A 24,128-nucleotide genomic window follows, 5' to 3' on the forward strand; every position below is an offset into this window, starting at 1 on the left:
AAAAGCACCACAGTGAAGAAACCAAATATCTCCAATATGCCAAATAACAAATGCAAAAACTGAGATAATAGAAACAAGGAAGTCACCATGACGGCCCCAAATGAAAAAGACACCCCAATTCAAGATTATGAAGATGATGAGATAGAAGAAATGCAAGAAGCAGATCTCAAAAAATTGATAAGAACATTAAGAAGTTCTCAAAAACAAATTCTTGAACTACAGAAATCCTTAATGGACAAGATAGAAAATCTTGTGAAAATGAAATATTAAGAGGAATCAAAATGAAACGAAACAACTAGTACAACAGGAAACTGTGATAGTGACGAGAAATCATAATGAAGTGAAGAATTCAATAGATCAAATGAAAAACACAATAGAGAGCCTTACAAACAGAATGGGGGAAGCAAAAGAGAGAATATCGGATTTAGAAGACAGAGAACAGGAAGGGATACAGTCAGACCAAAGAAAAGAAGAGGAAATTAGAAATCTAAAACATATTGTCAGGAATCTGCAGGATACTATTAAAAAAACCAACATTCGGGTTCTAGGAGTTCCTGAAGGCATGGAGAGGGAGAAAGGATTAGAAGGCTTTTTTAGTGAGATATTAGCAGAAAATTTCCCAGGTTTGGAGAAGGACAGATAAATCCTAGTACAGGAAGCTCACAGAACCCCTAAAAACATGACCAAAAGAGATCCTCACCACGACACATTGTAATTAAACTCTCCACAGTGAAACATAAAGAAAAGATCCTAAAATATGCAAGAGAGAAACGTCAGATTACTCTCAGAGGATCTCCAATCAGACTCACAGCTGACTTCTCATCAGAAACCCTACAAGCTAGGAGGGAATGGCGAGATATAGCCCAGGTACTAAGAGAGAACAACTGCCAGCCCAGAATATTATATCCTGCAAAGCTATCATTTGTGAATGAAGGTGAAATAAAGACTTTTCATAGCAAACAGAAATTGAAAGAATTTGTTGCCACTCGTCCAGCCCTGCAAAAGATGCTTAAAGATGTGTTACACACAGAAACACAGAAACACGGTCATCAATATGAAAGAAGGTAAAGGAAGGAAAGCTCACAGCAAAAGATCACAGGGAATTCAAAGCATATATTAGAACTTATCTTTGGCAAATGGCAGGGCAAAGTTACCACTTATCATTAGTCACATTGAACGTTAATGGCCTGAACTGTCCAGTTAAAAGACACCGATTGGCTGATTGGGTTAAGGAACAAAACCCAACTATTTGCTGCTTACAAGAAATGTATCTTTCCAACAAAGATCCATACAGACTGAAAGTGAAAGGCTGGAAAAAGATATACCATACCAACAGAAATGAAAAAAGAGCGGGCGTAGCCATCTTAATATCAGACAACATAAACTTTACCACAAAAACTGTTAAGAGTGACAAAGAGGGACACTATATAATGATTAAGGGATCAATTCAACAGGAAGATATAACAATTATCAATGTATATGCACCTAACTACAGAGCACCAGTTTATCTAAAAGATTTGTTAAGGGACTTAAAGGGAGACTTAGACCCCAATACAATAGTACTGGGGGACTTCAATAATCCACTCTCAGAAATAGACAGATCAACAGGACAGAAGATCAACAAGGATACAGTAGATTTAAACGACACTATAGCCCAAATGGATCTAACAGATATATACAGAACTTTCAATCCTACAGCTAAAGATTTTACATTCTTCTCAGCAGTACATGGAACCTTCTCTAGGATTGACCACATACTAGGCCATAAAGCAAGTCTCAGCAAATTCAAAAGAATTAGAATCATACCATGCAGCTTCTCAGACCATAAAGGAATGAAGTTGGAAATTAGCAACTCAGGAATCCCTAGAGCATACACAAACACATGGAGATTGAACAACATGCTCCTGAATGAACAATGGGTCATAGAAGAAATTAAAAGAGAAATCAAAAATTTTCTGGAAGTAAACGAGTATAACAGCACAACATACCAAAACTTATGGGACTCAGCAAAAGCAGTGTTAAGAGGAAAGTTTCTATCAATAGGTGCCTACATCAAGAAATTGGAAAGGCACCAAATAGATGAGCTTTCAACGCATCTCAAGGATCTAGAAAAACTGCAGCAAACCAGACCCAAATCTAGCAGGAGAAGAGAAATAATTAAAACCAGAGAAGAAATCAACAGGATTGAATCCAAAAAAAAACATTCCAAAAAATCAGCGAAACGAGGAGCTGGTTTTTTGAAAAAATAAACAAAATTGACACCCCATTGGCCCAACTAACTAAAAAAAGAAAAGACCCAAATCAATAAAATCAGAGATGAAAAAGGAAACGTAACAACAGACACCACAGAAATAAAAAGAATCATCAGAAATTACTACAAGGACTTGTATGCCAGCAAACAGGGAAACAAACCTATCAGAAATGGATAGATTCCTGAACACATGCAACCTACCTAAATTGAACCATGAAGACATCGAAAACCTAAACAGACCCATAACTGAGACAGAAATTGAAACAGTAATAAAGGCCCTCCCAACAAAGAAAAGCCCAGGACCAGATGGATTCACTGCTGAATTCTACCAGACATTTAAAGAAGAACTAACTCCAATTCTTCTCAAACTATTCAGAACAATCGAAGAAGAGGGAATCCTCCCAAATTCTTTCTATGAAGCCAGCATCACCTTAATCCCTAAGCCAGAGAAAGATGCAGCATTGAAAGAGAATTACAGACCAATATCGCTGATGAACATAGATGCAAAAATCCTCAATAAAATTCTCACCAATAGACTGCAACAACACATCAGAAAGATCATCCACCCAGACCAAGTGGGATTTATCCCTGGTATGCAGGGATGGTTTAATGTGCGCAAGACAATCAATGTGATACACCACATTAACAGACTGCAGAAGAAAAACCATATGATTATCTCAATAGACGCCGAGAAAGCATTTGATAAAATACAACACCCTTTCATGATGAAAACTCTAAGCAAACTGGGTTTGGAAGGAACATTCCTCAATACAATCAAAGCAATCTATGAAAAACCCACAGCCAACACCCTATTGAAGGGGGAAAAGTTGGAAGCATTTCCACTGAGATCTGGTACCAGACAGGGATGCCCACTCTCACCACTGCTATTCAATATAGTTCTGGAGGTTCTAGCCAGAGCTATTAGGCAAGAAAAATAAATTAAAGGGATACAAATTGGGAAGGAAGAACTCAAACTATCCCTCTTTGCAGATGATATGATTCTTTATTTAGGGGACCCAAAAAACTCTACTAAGAGATTATTGGAATTCATAGAAGATTTTGGCAAAGTAGCAGGGTATAAAATCAATGCACAAAAATGAACAGCCTTTGTATACACAGACAATGCCATGGCTGAGGAAGAACTTCTAAGATCAATCTCATTCACAATAGCCAAAAAACAATCAGATACCTTGCAATAAACTTAACCAAGGACGTTAAAGATCTCTATGATGAAAATTACAAAACCTTAAAGAAAGAAATAGAAGAGGATACCAAGAAATGGAAAAATCTTCCATGCTCATGGATTGGAAGAATCAATATCATCAAAATGTCCATTCTCCCAAAAGCAATTTACAGATTCAATGCAATACCAATCAAGATACCGAAGACCTTCTTCTCAGATCTAGAAAAAAATGATGCTGAAATTTATATGGAGACACAGGAGACCTCGAATAACTAAAGCAATCTTGTACAACAAAAACAAAGCCGGAGGCATCACAATACCAGATTTCAGGACATACTACAGGGCAGTTGTAATCAAAACAGCATGGTACTGGTACAGAAACAGATGGATAGACCAATGGAACAGAATTGAAACACCAGAAATCAATCCAAACATATACAGCCAACTCATATTTGATCAAGGATCCAAAACCAATCCCTGGAGTAAGTACAGTCTATTCAATAAATGGTGCTGGGAAAATTGGATTTCCATGTGCAGAATCATGAAGCAAGACTCCTACCTTTCACCTTACACAAAAATCCACTCAACATGGATTAAAGACTTAAATCTATGACCTGACACCATCAAATTCTTAGAGAACATTGGAAAAACCCTGCAAGATATAGGTACCGGCAATGACTTCTTGGAAAACACCCCAGAAGCACAGGCAGTCAAAGCCAAAATTAACATTTGATATTGCATCAAATTGAGAAGTTTCTGTACTGCAAAAGAAACAGTCAGGAAAGTGAAGAGACAACCGACAGAATGGGAAAATATATTTGCAAACTATGCAACTGATAAAGGGTTGATAACCAGAATCTACAAAGAAATCAAGAAACTCCACAACATCAAAACAAACAACCCACTTAAGAGATGGGCCAAGGACCTCAATAGACATTTTTCAAAAGAGGAAATCCAAATGGCCAACAGACACATGAAAAAATGTTCAAGATCACTAGCAATCAGGGAAATGCAAATCAAAACCACAATGAGGTTCCACCTCACCCCAGTTAGAATGGCTTACATTCAGAAATCTACCAACAATAGATGCTGGAGAGGATGTGGGGAAAAAGGGACACTAACCCACTGTTGGTGGGAATGCAAACTGGTCAAGCCACTATGGAAGTCAGTCTGGAGATTCCTCAGAAACCTGAATATAACCCTACCATTCAACCCAGCCATCCCACTCCTTGGAATTTACCCAAATTAAATGAAATCGGCAAACAAAAAAGCAGTCTGCACAGTAATGTTTATTTCAGCTCAATTCACAATAGCTAAGACCTGGAACCAACCCAAATGCCCATCAACAGTAGACTGGATAAAGAAATTATGGGACATGTACTCTATAGAATTCTATACAGCATTCAAAAATAACGAAACCCAGTCATTTGCAACAAGATGGAGGAATTTAGAAAACATCCTGCTGAGTGAATTAAGCCAGTCCCAAAGGGACAAATACCATATGTTCTCCCTGATTGGTGACAACTAACTGAGCACCAAAGGGGAAATTTGTTGAAGTGAAATGGACACTATGAGAAACAGTGACTTGATCAGCTCTTGTCCTGATGGTTGATGTACAATGTAATACTTTATCCATTTTAGTATTTTTTTTGTTCTAGTACCATTGGTTGGACTCTGTAATTAACACACAATTATTCTTAGGTGTTTAAATTTTAACTGAAAAGTGATCCCTGTTAGGAATTTGGAAAACATTATGTTGAGTGAAATAAGCCAATCCCAAAGGGACAAATGCCACTTGTTCTCCTTGATAGGTGACAACTAACTGAGCACCAAAAAGGAAACCTGTTAAAGTGAAATGAACACTATGAGAAACAGTGACTTGATCAGCCCTCACCCTGACTGTTGATGAGCAGCTTAATATGTTATCCCTCTTAGTATTTTTTTTGTTTGTTCTACTTAATACTTTTGGTTGAATACTGTAATCAATACACAATTCTTCTTAAGTGCTGAAACTTAACTGAAAAGTGTTTGCTGTTAAATATGAGTGGGAATAAGAGATGGAAGAGATGTGCAATTCGGGACATGCTCAAGCTGACTTACCTCAAACAGTAGAGTTAGAAACATACCAGGGGATTCGAATTCAATCCCATCGAGGTGGCATGTACCAATGCCATCTCACTAATTCCAGTGATCAATTTCTGTTCACAATTGATCATAATGATAGGACTAAGAACCAAAGGGATCACATAAACAAGAATAGTGTCTGCAAATACTAGCTGATAGAATCAAAAAGGGAGAGAATGATCCAACATGGGAAGTGAGATACACAGCAGACCCATAGAATGGCAGATGTCCTAAACAGCACTCTGGCCTCATAATCAGCCCTTAAGGCATGCGGATCCGGCTGAAATGCCCATGAGAGTATTTCAGGCATGGAAAGCCAAGACACTCTGGGGGAAAAAAACCTAAATGAAAGATCTCTGTGAGTGAGATCCCAGTGGAAAGAATAGGTCATCGAAGAAGGAGGTACCTTTTTCTGAAGGGAGGAGAGAACTTCCACTTTGACCATGGCCTTGTCTAAATATGATCAGAGTCAGTGCACTCAGGGGGCTTCCATAGCCTTGGTAGCTCATGACAAGAGCCTAGGGTGATTACTGAGGCCATAAACAAGAGTGTCAATTTGTTAAGTCATCAACAGGAGTCACTGTGCACTTACTCCTCATGTAGGATCTTTGTCCTTAGTGTGCTGTACATTGAGATTTAATGCTATAACAAGTACTCAAACAGTATTTTTCACTTTATGTTTCTGTGTGGGAGCAAACTGTTGAAATCTTCACTTAATGTATGTTAAACTGATCTTCTGTATATAAAGAGAATCGAAAATGAATCTTGATGTGAATGGAAGGGGAGAGGGAGTGAATAACGGGAGGGTTGTGGGTTGGAGGGATGTTATGGGGGGGAAACCATTGTAATCAATATTCTGTACTTTGGAAATTTATATTCATTAAATAAAAGTTAAAAAAACAATTAGAAACATCACTATCAATATACATTATTATAATTAACAACTTCTGCTTTCCCCACCATTTCAGGCATATCTATCAAATGTATTCAGTTAAAACAGTGAATCTCACCAAATTTATGAGTAAAGAACCATAGGACATTATCAACTTATTATGGTTGAATCTAATTGAATTAATACTGATATGTTTTGGTTGTTATCAGCATATATGTGAGCTCTCACTGATCATTCATTTACTAATTTAGAGACTACTCCCTTATATCTAAAATCATTATAAGAATTCACAAAGATTATCATTACTATTGTATGAGTACACATTGATTCCTTTCCCCAAAATAGTCAGTAATTTCAATAACTGGAAGGAAGCAAACAACTAAAAAGTATATATTATGCATAATAATTGGGAATGATAAAATGATTTAAAGTATAACATTTACTTTAAATTGAATGCATCTCTGAGTTTTTTGTAAGTTATGGGAATTTGGAGATCAAATAGCACACTTTTATAGACAAAGTCTCCAGAAATAGTTCTCTTTGGCCTGAGTTCATTACCTTTTAGAGCAACTCTTGTTGAAATTAAAGATGTCAACACAAAACTTTCACTGGCTTTTCAAACTTTCTAGAATTTTCTCATGAAATAAAAAAATGCATGCAAGGCTAGTGTGAAAAGAAGTGCAGGAAGTGTCCTCTCACAGCCAAAGCTCCTTCTGTAGCATCACACATAAACCATGACATTTGGCTGTGATCCACAATAGCCATCAGAATGTAACTGCTGACTTGTTGATTAAGTGCAAATTAATGTTTTAACTGCTTATTGAAGAAATTCAGGAGCCAAGTATGGAAAATTCTTAGACAATGCTGTCTTCGATGATGTTGTCCTTTCATTGTACTAAATTGATGAATGCTCATGATAGCAAAAAGTACAACAAATTTCAATTATTTAAAAAAAACTCATTTTATATGTATATGTACACATATATATGAACACATATACACAGACATGTAGGTCTGTGTGTGTGCTCAGAAATATTTCTTCATCTTTATAGCTGTGTGTCTATCATCTACCTATCTACCTCTCTATTATCTATGCAGGTTAAGAATAGCACTTTTAAAGAAAAAAGAACATTCTCAAGGGCAGTAGTTAGGATATGACCTTATTTTTCAGAGTTTTTGTCTTTATCATTTCAAATTTGAATATTATGGTTATGAACCAGTTATTTATTTCTCAGTCTTCTACTTCATATAGGCAATATTTTTGAAAATCAGTGCATGGAAGGTTTGAAATATTGGTCGCTGTATAGCTTTTTTTTTTTTTTACAGGCAGAGTGGACAGTGAGAGAGAGAGACAGAGAGAAAGGTCTTCCTTTTGCCTTTGGTTCACCCTCCAATGGCCGCCATGGCCGGCATACCGCACTGATCCAAAGGCAGGAGCCAGGTGCTTCTCTTGGTCTCCCATGGGTTGCAGGGCCCAAGCACTTGGGCCATCCTCCACTGCACTCCCTGGCCACAGCAGAGAGCTGGCCTGGAAGAAGGGCAACTGGGACAGAGTCCGGCACCCTGACCAGGACTAGAACCCGGTGTGCCGGCGCCGCTAGGCAGAGGATTAGCCTACTGAGCCATGGCACCAGCCAGATCTGTCTTTAATGTTACTATTTCTTAAATTATTTTTTTACTTACCATAAACTTTTTGTGTATGTGGAACCTACACAAAAGAAGCAACTGACTTTTACTCCAGGTAAGTGTTAAATACTGATCCAAAGAAAGAAACACTATTATAAAATCATTGGTAAGAAAGACCATCTCAGAACAGTTGAACAGACAATATGGTGGCTCACGGAAACAAAATCAATTAAACTAAGTGTTTTTATAGTAATTTACATAAATAAATCTAGAATGGAAAAAATTCTGTTAAAAATGTGCAAAATTTTTATGTGGTGTACAAAATTATTTCCTTTTTTATACTCATCCAAAAAAAAAGTGGATGGCTATGTTGAAAATACTTGGCATTGAGCCACTGAATGATTTACAAGTAGCAAACAAAACATAATCCTTCTTATTACCGCCAATGCAGTATAATCCAACAAGGTGGGGATTTTCCATTTATCTTGGCAGAGGTATTGAGATCTCAGGATGTTTATTCTGCCCATCTTAGCTGCTTTCAAATTCACAATATTGCACCTTTGATTAGCACTGTGGAAAAGATTTTGTCAAGTGGCAGGATCTCCCACTACTTCTACATTTGGCAGCCTTCACTCTGTAAAAATGTCCTTTTTACCACTCCCTGTTAAATTCCCATGCAGCTGTTTTCTCTTTCTTCCCCCTGTCAGATACCAGATATCTGGCAGGAGACTTCTCCAAGCTTATCTGGATGAAGAAAAAAAGCCAGAATAAGCTCATCAGACTTAAAAATGCCTTGGCACAGGAGGATCTTTAGACCGACTGGCTCTTCAAAATATTCTAAGTGGCCCTGCCAATTGAAGATTATTAGCCGTGGCTCTTGGGCATGTGGGAGGATAGGTCATAAGCTGGAAGCTTTGAGTTAGAAGCTGGAGAGTGACTGCAGTGATAACTGCTCCACAACACAGCTTTAGAATTAAAAGACTTGAACCTCATCTTTGCTCTAAGGTTAGCATTTTTAGTGGAGCTGGTTTTCAATATGAGCCTCTTGTTTTCTTCCTGGTTGACCAGGTGGATTAGGGAAGAAGACACCATTTAAGAGTCTGCCTTCTTTGAGAAATTTCACAACCACTCTTACAGATGGAATTCTGAAAATTTGAGAGATATTTAGGGATTTAATGCATCTTAGGTTTTTTCTAAAATGAGACCCAAGGATTGCAAGCCTTCAGGATGACATGCATAAGGCTTATTATGAAATGCATTCAATAAATAAGGTAGAGGTAGCTAAAAATGACATCAGTTATAGAAATGGATGTTTCATAGGTAATCACAATAAATTTACGTATGAAAACCTGTCAAAGACTAGTTTTGATTTTAAAGTCAGTTGTCATTTAAGAGAAAATTATTTCTCTTACACAATCCTACCATGGAGCTAGATGAGTTAACACTTACTGTTTTTCCCATTTGCAGGATAGAATTTCTTTGTACTTCAATCTTGAAAAGCTTTGGTAAAGTCAAGACAAGCATTTGTTAGATTTAGAGGATCCTATTTAAGTGAAGGAAAACATTGATCAGTATGAGGTTTGATACAATATTCCTTTGTGAGTATGTGTAAGTTCCTGTACTAAATCACAGTATTTCAAAGTGTGCATTGAAGAATGCAAATGACGAGAATGCATATATGTAGTTAGATTTTTTAAAGATTTGTTAATTTATTTGAAACTCAGAGTTATGGAGAAGAAAGAGAGGGAGAGAGAGATCTTGCACCTTTTAGTTAGAGCATTTAAAATGTGGAAATCCTGCAAAACAGTATCACTCAAGAACAAGATGAGGATTACATGACAAGCATGTATGGCATTAGTGAAAAATTAAAGTAATTGAATATCTATACTGTAGTTTGAACATTTGTGCCTTCTAAAACCCAAATGTTAGAATCCTGTCTGTGAAGGTGACCACATTAAAAGTGAGGTCTGAGACCCACACACTGGTGCAGTGGGCTAAGTATCTGCCTGCAACACTGTCATCCCATATGAGCTCAAGTTCAAATCCCAGCTGCTCTACTTCCAATTCTGCTCCCTGCTGAAGGGCCTGGGAAAGCAGCAGAAGATGGCCCAAGTTCTTGGGCTCTGCCACCCACCCACACAGGAGACCTAAATGGAGTCCTGGACTTCTTGCTTCAGTGTGGACCAGCCTGAGGCAGTTGTGACCATTTGGAGAGTGAACCAGCAGATGGAAGATCACCCTATCTCTCTCTACTTCTCTCTCTCCCTCTCTCTCCCTCTCTCTCTCTCTGCCTTTCAAAAAATTATTTTTGAAAAAATAAGGACTTTTGAGAGTGATTAGCTCATGTGGGCAGAGCACTTGTGATTGGGCTGGGTGCCTTGTAGAACAGGCCCCAGAGAGCTCAGCCAAACCTCTCACCCATGTGAGATGGTTGCTGTCCAGGAAGAAGCAGGCTCTCACCAGACAGGAACTCTGCTGGTGTCTTAACCTTGATCCCAGTCTTCAGCTGTGAGCAACTAGTTTATGCTGTCTGTAAACTACCAAGTCTATGGGATTTTGCTCTGGTAACCCCAATTGACTAGGAAAGGCAACTTCCCAATTTAGGAAGGTAGGATTCTGTGTATAACTCTATGTCTATAACTTTAAGAGCCCAATCTTCAGAAAATAAATTGAAAATATTTTACTGGATGAAACCCAGGCATTTTGGAGAAATATATATTTGGGTTACTAATGATAGAAAAATTGATTGTTCAAACCTACAATATTTCTTCTGATAAGTTCAGCACAGTAAAATTCAGCCCAGAGAATAAAAATAAAGCCTTTAGAATCTGAAGATGCTGTACAGGTGCAGAAGGATAAGAATAAATTTATATTTGATGAAACCAGGAACATATTCGTATATGATCCTGTCATTCTTCTCTTGTGACATTCAATGCTGACCACAGTGTTGTTACTAGTTCAGTTTTTGCCTCTTCTATGTGTTCAGGAAGTTACTTTTCTAGCTTAGTGTAACAATATTTTACATCTAATACCTGGCTCAATGTATATTTGTATTATAAAATAATTAGTTGACATGTATATCAAAGATTTTCCTCCTGTGATTGATGGTTAGGTTTTGTACTTTATGCTAAACACTCTTTCATATGCATTATAACATAGACTTCTAAGGAAAAGAAACAGCATGCAATTTTAATCTCCATGTTGTGTCTTGAAAAGATTGTTACTTACCTAACAATACACAATTCTAAATGGCAAATCTCAGAATTCTAATCAGAGTTCTGCATAACAATTCAATTCTTTCTGAGGAACCCTGAGGACTTACTTTTAATTGGGAATTTACATTCCACACACATTCATCTCCTTTTCATGTTATCTTGCAAAACTGCACCTAAATATTTGTGGAATAAATATAATCTGCATAATATCAACTGTTCAGTTCTTTGAAAACATAATTATTACTCAAGTGTTTTGCTGTTTGTTTTTTCCACCAAGGCCATGCTTAGATTATTCTAGGAATGTCTGGCAATGACATAATCTCCTTCTCCTGTCCACACTGAGTTTGATTGTATGACTTTCTCTGGACAATGAAACTAAATTAGCCAATATGATTCAAGCAAAACTTGAGAAACCTTGCATGTTGCAGCTTTCCCCCTCAGAGCTCCTAGAAATGCTTCTACAGCCACCTGAAGATTGGGATTCCAGCCTATCCTGGTAGAAGATGGAAACACACGCAACAGAAATGCATTGTTTTAGTGGAGGCCCAGCCAGCTCATAGTCAACCCACCAGCCAAGTGCAGATTCATGAGGAAGCCAGGTACTGCTGGCAATAAAACTGGCCAAGTAATTCCAGTCCAAATCTGATGCACAAGATTGTGAGTGAATTACAGCTCGGTATCCATTAAGATCCAGCAATGTGTAGAGTGGTTTGTTATACAGCATTGGCTTAACATCATGGCATTGAAAAGGGACTTCAAAGAAGTAAATAAAGTTGTGTGTGCATGTATGTGACATATGTAGATATATCATATTTACATATAATTATTTTTCAATAGTGTTAAGTCATTTAGGAAAAAAAATATCCAAATACCTTCAAAACCTCTCAAACTAGGCTTATAGAATTACTTTTCAAAAGGAATTACGCTCAGACAAAAGTGAAACCTCTGTTGAAAGCCTAGATAGCTGGGGAAAACCAAGATCCCCAGGTTAGTAAACACAGAGTTTCTACTTTGTTCTTCACTGAAGGCTCAGTATTACAGCCATCATTACATACACTGGAAGCAAACTCCAATTTCCAACTTCCTTCATGTATTATATAAAACACAGTTAGCTTTCCTGGAGTTCACTGTCTCTCTATAATGACAGAAATTTGTGGTTCTCCCTGCCTATTGTCCTGTTCCCAGTTAAAAAAATAATTAAACAAGAGCAAAACACAGGATAGGCTTTAGTCTAGCAGTTATGATGTTGGTTGGTTGCATTCCATATTGGGTTCAGCTCAGCTCCTGGCTCCAGATTCCTGCTAACATAGATCCTGGGATGCCACTGTGGTAGCCTCAGTCAACGACTTCCTTACTACTCACAGGGGAGACCTGGATTGGATTCTTGGCTCCCAGCTTCAGCCCCCAGCCGAGGATCATCATGTACACTTGGGGTATGAGCAAGCAATAGTTGTATCCCCTCTCTCTCTCACTCTCTGCTCTCAAATAAGTAAATAAATAATAATTTTTTAGAAATTAATAAACAATAAAACAAATGCCCCCTCTCTTTCTCTCTGCCTCTCAAATAAGTATATAAATTTTTAAGTAAACAATTTTTTAGAAATTAAAACATAGTGAAACTATTGTCTGATGATATAGATTTTGGAACAGGTTTTCTTGCATGCCATAAGCTGTACACTTATAGATGGAACTTTGTGAAGTTCAAGGGAAGGAAATGTTATGCTCCATAAGTTAGGTACTAGTTGTGATTAATAAAACACAAACTGACAATGTATAAAAACACATGAAAGTGTTCCTGTATGCATTTTCCCCACCCAGAAGTAACCTAACAGGCTTGAGATGTAATATTAACAGAGGAAAGATGATTTAAGAAATTAGATGAACAGTTTTCTCACCTAAGATATGCATTCAAATGTCTGCACCCTGTTGATATTTCCTTGGTTCCAGTGGGGTCCTGGAGGAGGTGTGTACAGTGAAAGAGGAAATGAGAGTCCAGCCCTCCAAGTGCCAATAATAACTGCACTGTCCATAAAGATCTTTGCATTTGACTTTCAGGAATGTTTATCTAAAGCTGAACAACTGGTAACTGTAAGTCGGTTAGATTCTCCCAGGGCAAGTCACAGCCCTTACAAAGAGTGTGCTGGGAGCATCATAAGAGGAGACCATTTGTCATCCAAATAAAATTCAAGAAGGGGATCTAGGAAGTAATTAATACAAAATTAATGTAATAGTACTCTTTAGGTCTTACTATTTGAGATCCACAAATTTTTAATAATTCCAAAGTATTCTCTGAGTTTGTAGCAGAAATTTGCATTACCAAGACCAGCACAATTTCAAAAATATTTGGAGTAATGGGACAAAAATATTCATGAATGGTCTACATGCCCTTGTATTCCATCATTTCCTTTACGTTGCACCATTTGATGATTTCTGAACCTGAAACATTAATGTGGGTCATGGCCCATGCAAGCATTCAAGGGCCAGTGCATGAACTCGCAATGACTTCTCACCTTCCACGGTTCCCAATGACATCATAAGTGGAGATGCCAGAGAGCCTCCATGCTGGGAGTTTTTATTTGGAAGCTGGACTTAGGAGACTCAGTATGGAGAGTGAGCAAATGAGCATTTTTGTATCATGCCATTGAGGCTCGGAAGCTAATGTGTTAGCGCAACATAACATACCCTATTCTGACCAATACAGGAAACTACTCAGGGGTTGTCGACTTTCTAACATGCCAAATAGGAGATTTTGAAAGGATACAAAATTCCTCACCACATTCCATCATTATGTCAAATAAATATTTTCACACACACCTCCCCACCACCAACAAATACAGAAAGAATGTTATTGCAGAACACAGAATTCTTCTTTAAACTCAATAAATGTAGGGTTTTTTCCCCCATAAAATCACTCACCAATTTTTAATTTTTTCATTTTGCTGGGTAAAAATACTTAATCATTAAATAGCACACCTTTCTTCCTTTTGATAATTAAGAACAATGATTCGGATATTTTAAAAATGGTACAAGAGGGTTATTGAACCAAAGCAATGAAAACAATCCCTGGCAATGCCCAGCTTTACCTGTCTTTTGGTGAGATCCAGATTCTCTGCTATCTTGTATCTCCTCAGTCTAGTCACATAGTTGTGATGGGCAAATTCTGCGTCTAGTCCTTGGATTTGCTCTTGGTAAATGCTGTCCTTTCCTTCCTGGGTTTGCTGTGGACTTCAGACTTGTAATTTCCTTCTTGGGATCTGAAAAAAATTAGTACCAACTCATTCATTCAAATATATGTAATCATGTGATTTACTGTATTCATCATGGCTGAGTTACTGCTTTCCCAAGTGCTGTGCTAGTCTTGGGACAAATGGAGAGCAGAAGCAGTAAAATACTCTCACTTCCATCATGCGCAACACATTCCTTGGTTTTCCAATCTGCCTTCAAACAACTGATGACCTAATTGGAGATGTGTCAAATTTTCTCCTTACAAAACATGAACTGTATATAACCACTCATCATACGATATTATAATAAGATGGACAAAATCCTCTCTAGAAGACAATTTTAGATATGAAATTAGTAAGTTCTTAACATGCAGGCTTGAGGTCTAAGTATGAACAGAATGATTCTCCATTTTTAAGCATTATTTATTTATTTGAAAGGCAGAGCAAGTGATAAAGTGAGAGGGAGAGACAAACAGAGAGAGAGATCCTCCACCCACTGGTTCACTCCCCAAATGACCACAAAGGTCTTGAGCTGGGTCAACCAAAGCCAAGAGCCAGGAACTCCATCTGCATTCTTCTTCTGCTTTCCCAATAGAATTAGCAGGGAGCTTGTTGGGAAGCAGAAGAGCCAAGAACTTGGGTCCCTGCTGCCATGTGGGAGACCCAGATGGAGATCGGGCTTGTTGATTCAGCCTGGCTCAGCCCTGGCCATTGTGGCCATTCAAGGATTGAACCTGTGGATGGAAGATCCTTTTTCTAGTTTCTCTCCCTCTCTATAGAGTTCTGCCTTTCAAATAAATAAATCTTTGAAATTAAAAACAGAAGAATTAGAAAATACCTCTATTTAATTATGATACTAAGTATTGCTATGATAACTAAGACACACAAGCAGACTCTTGGTTACCCAAGAAGCCACATTCATCTGATGTTAAGAGCACAACTTCTGCCACTCACCTGCTTATTCAACCCTACTTCCTTCATTTCCTGACCTTTAACCCAGAATTCATGTGAAGATCATTAAATTAAGTAAATAATTTAGATAAATGCCCGCATATTGTAGGGATTCAATGATTAATTGTAAACTCTAACCTTTAAGAGAGGACTGTAGCCTAAGGCCTTAGTATTTGGAAATAATACATTTAATACAATGAAGAATTAGAAAACTTTTTAAAAAATAGGAAAAGTTTGTTCTTAAAATGGAGCTAAGTCTAAAATGTAAAAGTTTAGAATTCACACAATGGGGCCGGCGCCACGGCTCACTAGGCTAATCCTCCACCTTGCAGCACCAGCACACCGGGTTCTAGTCCCAGTCGGGGCGCCGGATTCTGTCCCGGTAGCCCTTCTTCCAGGCCAGCTCTCTGCTATGGCCCAGGAGTGCAGTGGAGGATGGCCCAAGTGCTTGGGCCCTGCACCCCATGGGAGACCAGGAGAAGTACCTGGCTCCTGCCATTGGATCAGTGTGGTGCATCGGCCACAGCGTGCCAGCCATGGTGGCCATTGGAGGGTGAACCAACAGCAAAGGAAGACCTTTCTCTCTGTCTCTCTCTCTCTCACTGTCCACTCTGCCTGTCAAAAGAAAAAAAAAAGAATTCACACAATGGATAAGTGCGTTCTAATTCACAGTGAAAAATAGCTGAGCTCCTACAAGGAGCTGTATGTTATTTTCTGCCAGCCCACAATGAAACAGAAGGTGTAGCTATGATTTCCAAGGCCCAGTGGCATCCAGAGATGAATTTATTTCCCTCGGAAAGGTTTTTTTGGAATGTTTGATGAAATATAACTAATCCTAGTCTGCCCAATTAACTAGAATCAGATAGTATAATTGTTTGTGTGTGACTAAGTATGAGTGAGTGTGTGTATGGGTGAGTGTGTGTATGAGTGAGTGTGTATGTGTGACTGTGAGAGTATACATGTGATATATGTGTGACTGTGTAAGTATGGGTGAGCATGTATGAGTGTGTGCGTGAGGGTGTGTGTGTGTAAGTGTGTAAGTATGAGTGACTGTGTATATGAGTGTGTATGAGTGTGAGAGTATGTGTGTCAGGATGTGTGTGTGTGTGTGTGTGTGTTTCTTCTCCTTTAAAGAGTCCCAGTAAACAGATAAAGAATCACATCATGCCTAACTGTTAGAACATACAAAATACTAAAACTTGTACTCTTAAATGATTTTAATCAAGACAAAATTTACTAAAAACATTCCTTAGCCCATTCTTTAAAATATTATGCCTTTATTATTTACTAGGATGTATAATTTTCTTCATTTGGAGGGTTTGAGAAGCAAATAGCTCAGGTATTTTTTATTTCTGGATGATTAAAAGTCAATAATCTACCTATTTATTTCACTTGCCTTCACAGTAGAAACTGTAAATTATAAAAATAAACAATACATAAAAGTAATGATATAAAAATAATCTTAAAATCTGAGACAACCTGAGTTTCCAGCTCATGTATTATACAGCAGTTTGCTTGCATCTGCTGCTGGAAAGAAATGTCTTGTGATCATTCCCTACTGCAGTCGCACTGGCAAGAAAGATCATAGTCTTTGGGTGAATCTTCTGCAACACATTTCTGACTGCTTTTCTAAAAGGACTTCCCCAATATGAGAAGTCAAAAATCATAGAAGTTCCATTTGTAGGACACTGCTTAAATACCCTTCACAGATAGAATTCTGTTCACATTGACTAAGTAGTACTTGCTTTCCAAAAAAGTAAAATCAGCCAAAGAGAAAATCAGTGCTCTGCAATAAAGTCAACTTGTTGTACAACATAATGATTTCCTCAAATAACAGGGAAGCTCTGATGTAAACATGTTTGAGCAAAATAACATGCAAATGACAAAGAAAGGCTTCCTCTTCCCAAACTGTGTAAATCATATCTCCATTGTCTTCTTCATCATTATTACCATTACTTTATATAGGGAGAGGCTGTGTGCAGGAGGGAGGAGAGAGAGAGAAAAGAAAACATTAAGTGACATTTACTTAGAAAACATACTGAGGCCAGCGCCGCGGCTCACTAGGCTAATCCTCTGCCTGCGGTTCTGGCACCCCAGGTTCTAGTCCCAGTTGGGGTGCCGGATTCTGTCCTGGTTGCTCCTCTTCCAGTCCAGCTCTCTGCTGTGGCCCGGGAAGGCAGTGGAGGATGGCCCAAGTCCTTGGGCCCTGTACCCACATGGGAAACTAGGAGGAAGTACCTGGCTCCTGGCTTTAGATAGGTGCAGTGTGCCGGCCATAGCAGCTATCTAGGTGGTGAACCAATGGAAAGAAGACCTTTCTCTCTCTCTCTCTTTCTCTCTAACTCTGCCTATCAAAAGAAAACATACTGAATGTGAGATCCTATGAGAGGAATGAAATGAACATCAAAAAATTTCTGAGTGTAAAATGTGAAGAATTGCTGGCCTAGCCTGTGCAGAGTACACAAGCAAAGAAGGTTGGTAACAAGACTGGTGAAGGCAGAATGGATACAGTAGCAATGATTATGAATAACAGCAGAAGAGGCTTGCATGTGGTGCATAAATGCCTTTCTAGAAGAGGAAGAAGAAGGTGAGGACAGAGGCACTGATCCTAGTGCATTTCTTGAACAAAAGAGGCTATGAAAGGCAGTGAGTGTAGGATTGGCTTATGTGTGTGGAGAAGGGGGAATGGGGAATTGACTATCTTGCTGAAATAGGAAACTCAAAAATAAAGTATCTTTTAAATACCATTTGATACTATTGTCCCTTTTAGAAATGTGTACACATAGCGTATACCCTATGGTGAAAGTGTGATATGTGACGTATGTGACATGTGGCAATCATGAGTAGTTTGCTGTACAATGTACTATGAAATACACAGATTAATATGATATACTACCTATCCAGAAGTACCTTACAATCAAGTTTTGGATAGAAGTGACTTAAAATTAACCATAAATAATTATAAATAGTAGTCCTTGGGGTACTATCAAGCTATCATGTGTTAAGGGTTAATACTTTGGGATACATAACCTTTTTCTTTGCTAAATCAATTTATGGGAAATAGCAATGATAATACCACGAAGTGGGTATTTTGTTAAGCAGTTAAGAAGCTGCTTGGGACACCCACATTGCATATTGGAGGGCTTGAGTTCAAGACCTGGTGCTGCCTCCAATTTCAGCTTCTTCTGACTCCTATGCTGGGAGGCAGCCCCATGTGCTTGGGGCCCTGTCTCCTAAATGGGAGATGGAGTTTAAATTCCTAGCTTGAGGCTTTGGTTTGATCCAGCCATGGCTACTGTAGGCATTTGTAAGTGTATCAACAAATGGTAAGTCTTTCTCTTTCTCTTTACCTTTCAAATAAACAAATAAATAAAAATTTTAAAAAGGAATTTTAATTCTGCTATTATGTATGCATTTCAGAGACTAACCTAAATGTTATGTTAAGCAAATTTTCCTAGGAGAGTAGCTTTAACTGAAATCTGATATATTTTTTAAAAGCCAAATTTTAGATTAGATACAAAAAAATTTCTACACCTACTTCTAATTTCTCCCAAATGGCATATGAGTAAGTTTATGTGAATGTAAGTAAGTTTATGTGAATCTGAAGATTTCACCTTGCAGATAATCCAAGGGTACTGATTGTGTATTGGATCAAGGCACTCCATCCAAACCCATACTTTGATATTTTTTGATATGTCATATATCATGGCTCATAACTTTTGAAATGTTTAATAAGTTTTTAGAATTATATACTAGATAGAAGATAGCATTTCATTACACGGAGGGGGGAAATGAACTGGGATTGTACATTTTTCTTGTACTTAACATGTAAGCTGCCGCTCTCAAAAAGGGACATGATTTGTTCCTAAATGTTATTTATTTACCAGCATCCCTACCCTTGCATACACACAGCACACAGAAACACGAGTGAAGCACATCATTTGTTTCATATGGCAATAACTGTCAGAGTAGAAAATAAATCTTAGTAGCCGCACATGTTTTTAAAGTTTTGCACTGATTAACCAGAACTCTGGTTAAAATTAGTTTGTAATGGGCATATTTTTGCTTAAAACATTTACAGATTCAGAAAAGAAGAATGACTTGGGGAAAATAGCAGAAGGTTTGACACCTGAAGACTTGAGTTGAAAATCATTGCAATTTGCCACTTCCATGGTCTTCTAAGCCAATTCTCTTTTCAAGTTCAGATTCCTAATCTATAGAATCCATGCATGATTGTTGCAAACAGAAAATTGAGAGAATTTAAAGTACAGATGTGGGAGATAGAAAATAAGTTTAGTAATAATACTATTGATAATATCAAATAAAATGTACCATGAGTGAGATTTAATTAACTGAAAACAATTTTTAAGGATTTACCTTAGTTTTTTTGAAAGGTAGAGTGACACAGAGAGAGGGAAAGATAAGGAAAAAGACATCTTCCATCTGCTGATTCACTCAGGAAATGGTTCACTCCCCTCAGTGGTTGGGCCAGGCCAAAGCTAAGAGCCTGGAACTCCATCCAAGTTTCCCACGTGGGGAGGAGGCGGGACCCAAGGACTTGGACCATCTTCTGCTGTTTTCTAAGGCACATTAGCAGGGAGCTGGACTGGAAGAAGAGCAGCCATGACTCGAACTGGGGTTCAAATGGAATGCAGGCTTTGCAGGTGGCAGCCTAACCTGACGCACCAAAATGCTGGCCCCTCAACTGAAATTTTTACTGACACATTTACTGGTATTTTAATTCCACTTAAATCACTTCACTGTCACTTGACATGTAGCATTTAGTAAAATGCATCTTTCTTTTCTTAAAAAATGAAATTCATTTTATAAAGGAGGTGATGCTCTTTCTACTAATACATATTTTTAAAAATGTGGCTGTGCTCACAATTCCTTTGGCCCGTCAGTTAGGGTTAAGTATGCTTGCTTTTAATAAATAAAAGTGTTTTAGCAGGTCTGAGTGCTTTTATTTCTCTCATACTATCTTTTTATAGCTCTGTTACTAAAAACTCCTCAAACTGAAGCATAAGTCAGTTTTTAAACATAATGACATTGTCATCTACTTTCAAAGTAAGTCAAACTAAAAAAATGTTTATATATATTTTATGTATGTATGTGTGCAAATAATTCAGGGAAAATGAAATTAAAAGATAAGTTTCTGGGGTTGTGACACAGTCTCCTTCTGCAGCACCAGCATCCCAAAACACCAGTTCATGTCCCAGCTGCTCCACTTCCGAACAAGCTCTGTGGCCTGCGAAGGCAGCAGAAGATGGTCCAAGTGCTTGGGCCTCTGCACTTGCATGGGAGACCTGGAAGAAGCTCCTGGCTTCGGATCTGCCCATCTCCAGCCATTGCAGGCATTTGGGGAGTGAACCAGCAATGGAAGACCTCTCTCTCTGTCTGTAACTCTGCTTCTCAAGTAAATATATAAATATTTTAAGAAAGTAAAATTATAATCTGAAAAAGTACTTTTTCTATGTAATTTATTTTCAATAGCATTTATTTTAAATGCATGATAACTTCCTAATCTGAAGAAAGTAAGCCTACATTTGAAACTCACTATATTTAAAATATCTTTCTGAGCAGCCTTAGCTATAGAGAAATATGAAGAGAAATTTTGTTGTTAATCATTGTATACAAAATAAACTTGAATGTTTATAGTTGCTACCTAGTGTAATTTAAATATATTGATATAATCACCTCTACTTCTCAAATAAATGTTTTAAAAAAAAAAGATAAGTTTATGTCAGTGTGAAGAACTTTTAAAACTATATACACTTTTTAAATAATATGCAATTTTCATGAACTTTAAAGATTTCCAACATGCATAGCTCCAAATCTTTTGTACCCCAAAATAAAATTACACTTTAATTCCATTTTTCATGAACCTTTTGAAATCCTCTCAGATTTATAGTTTAAATATTTTAAATGTTTTAAATTGAATCATTTATCACAGATACATTTATTCAAATGTATGCAACTTTTTTGATGCATATATAAAAACACTTCTAGAATTTTGATCATCACTCACTAAAGAAATTTCAGAATCCTCTTTATTTAAAACTAATTTGTGTGGTGCAGAATGGGGAAATTGCTCTGACTTGTACAAGTGGCCACGTTCCATGGGACATGTTCCCTGCACACAGGGAATTTCAAAGCTGAAAGCTAAGATGACATCAAGCAGCTCTTAAACTTCTGGAAAATTTAACAACTGGCTACCTGAAGCCCCTATTAACCTGTTCCAGCACACTCAAGACTGCCACACTTTACTATTTCAAAAAAACAAAATCCTGGTGTTCAAAAGCTGTCATACAATGTTGGATAGTGAGAAAACGTTAAGAGAGAAGAAGATGAGTCTAAGAGGATAGGATTACTTCTTTCACAAGTGATGCTAATGATCAGACACTAGTATTTAGAGTAGTATTCTATTTTTTTACATTTTAAGCTTTTATTTAGTGTGAAAGATGCATAGGAGAGTGAGGGCTTTATTTATAGGAGAGAGAGAGATCTGCGTTCATACCAAGTACCAGGAACCAGCCACATGGAAGAGCATCCAGGCCAGGAAGCATAGGGCAGGTTGGCCCGAAGGCCATGTGCCCTGAAGGCACAGGGCTATAGCCAGCCCCCTACTGGCAAGAGGCCAGGGTGACAAAAAGGAATAAAAGGGGGGATAGACACACTGTGTCACAGATTTTTAATCCATTATCAAAGGGGAGTGGCTAATTAACCTGATTAGCCAGTGGGTGCTCAGATGTGGCCAGATAGGGGCATGAGGTCACACAGGGGTGTGGCAAAGGCATGGTCTTCCAGCTCACAAGCCTAATCAATTTTAACCTGTATGCCTGTCTACTTCATTTCCCCCTCAGAGACTTCATTCCTTAATCCTAAGGGAAGTTGATAGGTGTAGAATTATCTCTTCTGTAAATGCTTCCTGCTTATGGGGGCATAGTGCAGGCCCTGCCGATGGGTCTGGAATTCTCTGCATAGCCTATCTAACAAATTCGCTTTGTGAGCGGGAGCAGTCTTGGTCATTGCCAATGTCTGTGTCCCCTGCATGGTCAGTTACTCCCAGAAGTTGAGTTCTGAAACATATAAGTTTGCTGATTAGCATAAACAAAACTGGAACAAAACCAATTATAAGTGGGGTGCCCCTTAAGATGAAAACAACATATTTTTCAGATTCCCAGATAGTGGGTAGTGATAGGTTACCCTTATGTAGATTATAACCCATTTAGCTTGAATATAGAGAAATATAATAGAAATAACTCATTAGGTAGCTTTGTTATCAATAACAGTTCCCAGAGATAATGAAGAAATGCAGGTACAGCATTTTTGCCTTAAGGTACAGCAGTCTTGATGTGACAAAGGCAAAACTTTACTTATCCTTATTGCTTTGAAGAGGTACTAAGGTCTCTGATTGGCTTACAGGAATAATCAGGCATGTCTTTCACATTCACCTGTGAATATGTAAGAGGCAGAAGTTTAATCTTAATTTAACGGAGGTGGTCATGCTCAATATCACCTGGTAAGGTCCCTTTCACTTAAGCTGAAACTGATCTGAAGAGAATCTTCTTATGAATGGTTTGCTCAGGAATTGTTAATGTTGGAGTTTTTGTTAAAAACTCCTTGATTCCTTGGAACAGCTTTTGTAGCTCCCATGCCCAGCACATTGTGTCTATGTCAGAGGCTTTTTAAGCAAACACAGCTTAGAATCCAAATCCTGGAATCCATAACAACTTTTGTTGCTACACTTTTCAGTACAGAGTCTGCATCAGGGCCTCTTTAAAGCTGTATACAAAAGCTTGGAATTCAAATCTTGGAATCCAAATTCCACAGAATTTTGTCATTCTCAGAAATCTCCTCAGCTGCCTTTAAATAGCTGACCCTATGTTAAAACATATGAGACAGAAATTTCACAGAGAGACTTATATCCAAGATTTTACATTTGAGGCACTTAATAAACTTTAAATAAATACCTAAGAATACAGGCAATGGAGCTTGACACTTAGCCACAGCTAGAACTTATGATGAATAATATCACACAATAGCACAAAGTAAATCTTTGGAATTAATTTTTACCATTAATGTTAATACTGTAGCTCTTTTGAGAACAGAGGTCCTACATGGGAAGTTAGTACACAGTGACTCCTGTTGTTAATTTAACAACTAACACTCTTATGTGTGACATCAGTGATCACCCGAGGCTCTTGACATAAGCTGCCTAGGCCATGGAAGCCTTTTGAGTTCCACAAACTCCATCAGTATTCAGACAAGGCCATAAGCAAAGTGGAAGTCCTCTCCTCCCTCGGGAGAAAAGTACATTCTACTTTGATGACCTCTCCTTTCCACTGGGGTCTCATCCAGGGAGGTTCTCCACATAGGGACACTTTTTCCACGAGTGCCCTGGATTTCCATGCCTGAAATGCTCTTGTGGGCTTTCTAGCCAGACCAGAATGCCTTCAGGGGCGATTTTGAGGTCACTGAGTGCTACTTAAGGAGATTGCCACTCTGTGAGTCTGCTGTAAGGACTCCCTCCCATATTGGAGCATTCACTCCTCTTTAATTTTATTTACTATTAGCAGTTAATACGTAATCCTATAGACAGGATCACTTTAAAACTTAAGATGTTAACATTACCATCTAGCCCAAGGGGATTTGCGATCCC

The 24,128-nt window shown here is 38.0% G+C and overlaps 1 long non-coding RNA gene across 1 annotated transcript in view; it reads right to left on the bottom strand.

The window, feature by feature from the left end:
• Positions 1 to 18,882, bottom strand: part of LOC138846918 (uncharacterized) — a 28,328-nt gene extending 9,446 nt beyond the window's left edge. Inside the window, exon 1 of the long non-coding RNA XR_011384423.1 lies at positions 14,375 to 18,882. This is a non-coding gene — a long non-coding RNA (uncharacterized lncRNA). The remainder of the gene's footprint in view (positions 1 to 14,374) is intronic.
• Between the last annotated feature and the right edge of the window lie 5,246 nt (positions 18,883 to 24,128).

This window comes from Oryctolagus cuniculus, chromosome 19 (assembly GCF_964237555.1).
Source record: "Oryctolagus cuniculus chromosome 19, mOryCun1.1, whole genome shotgun sequence".
NCBI classification, from domain to species: domain Eukaryota; kingdom Metazoa; phylum Chordata; class Mammalia; order Lagomorpha; family Leporidae; genus Oryctolagus; species Oryctolagus cuniculus.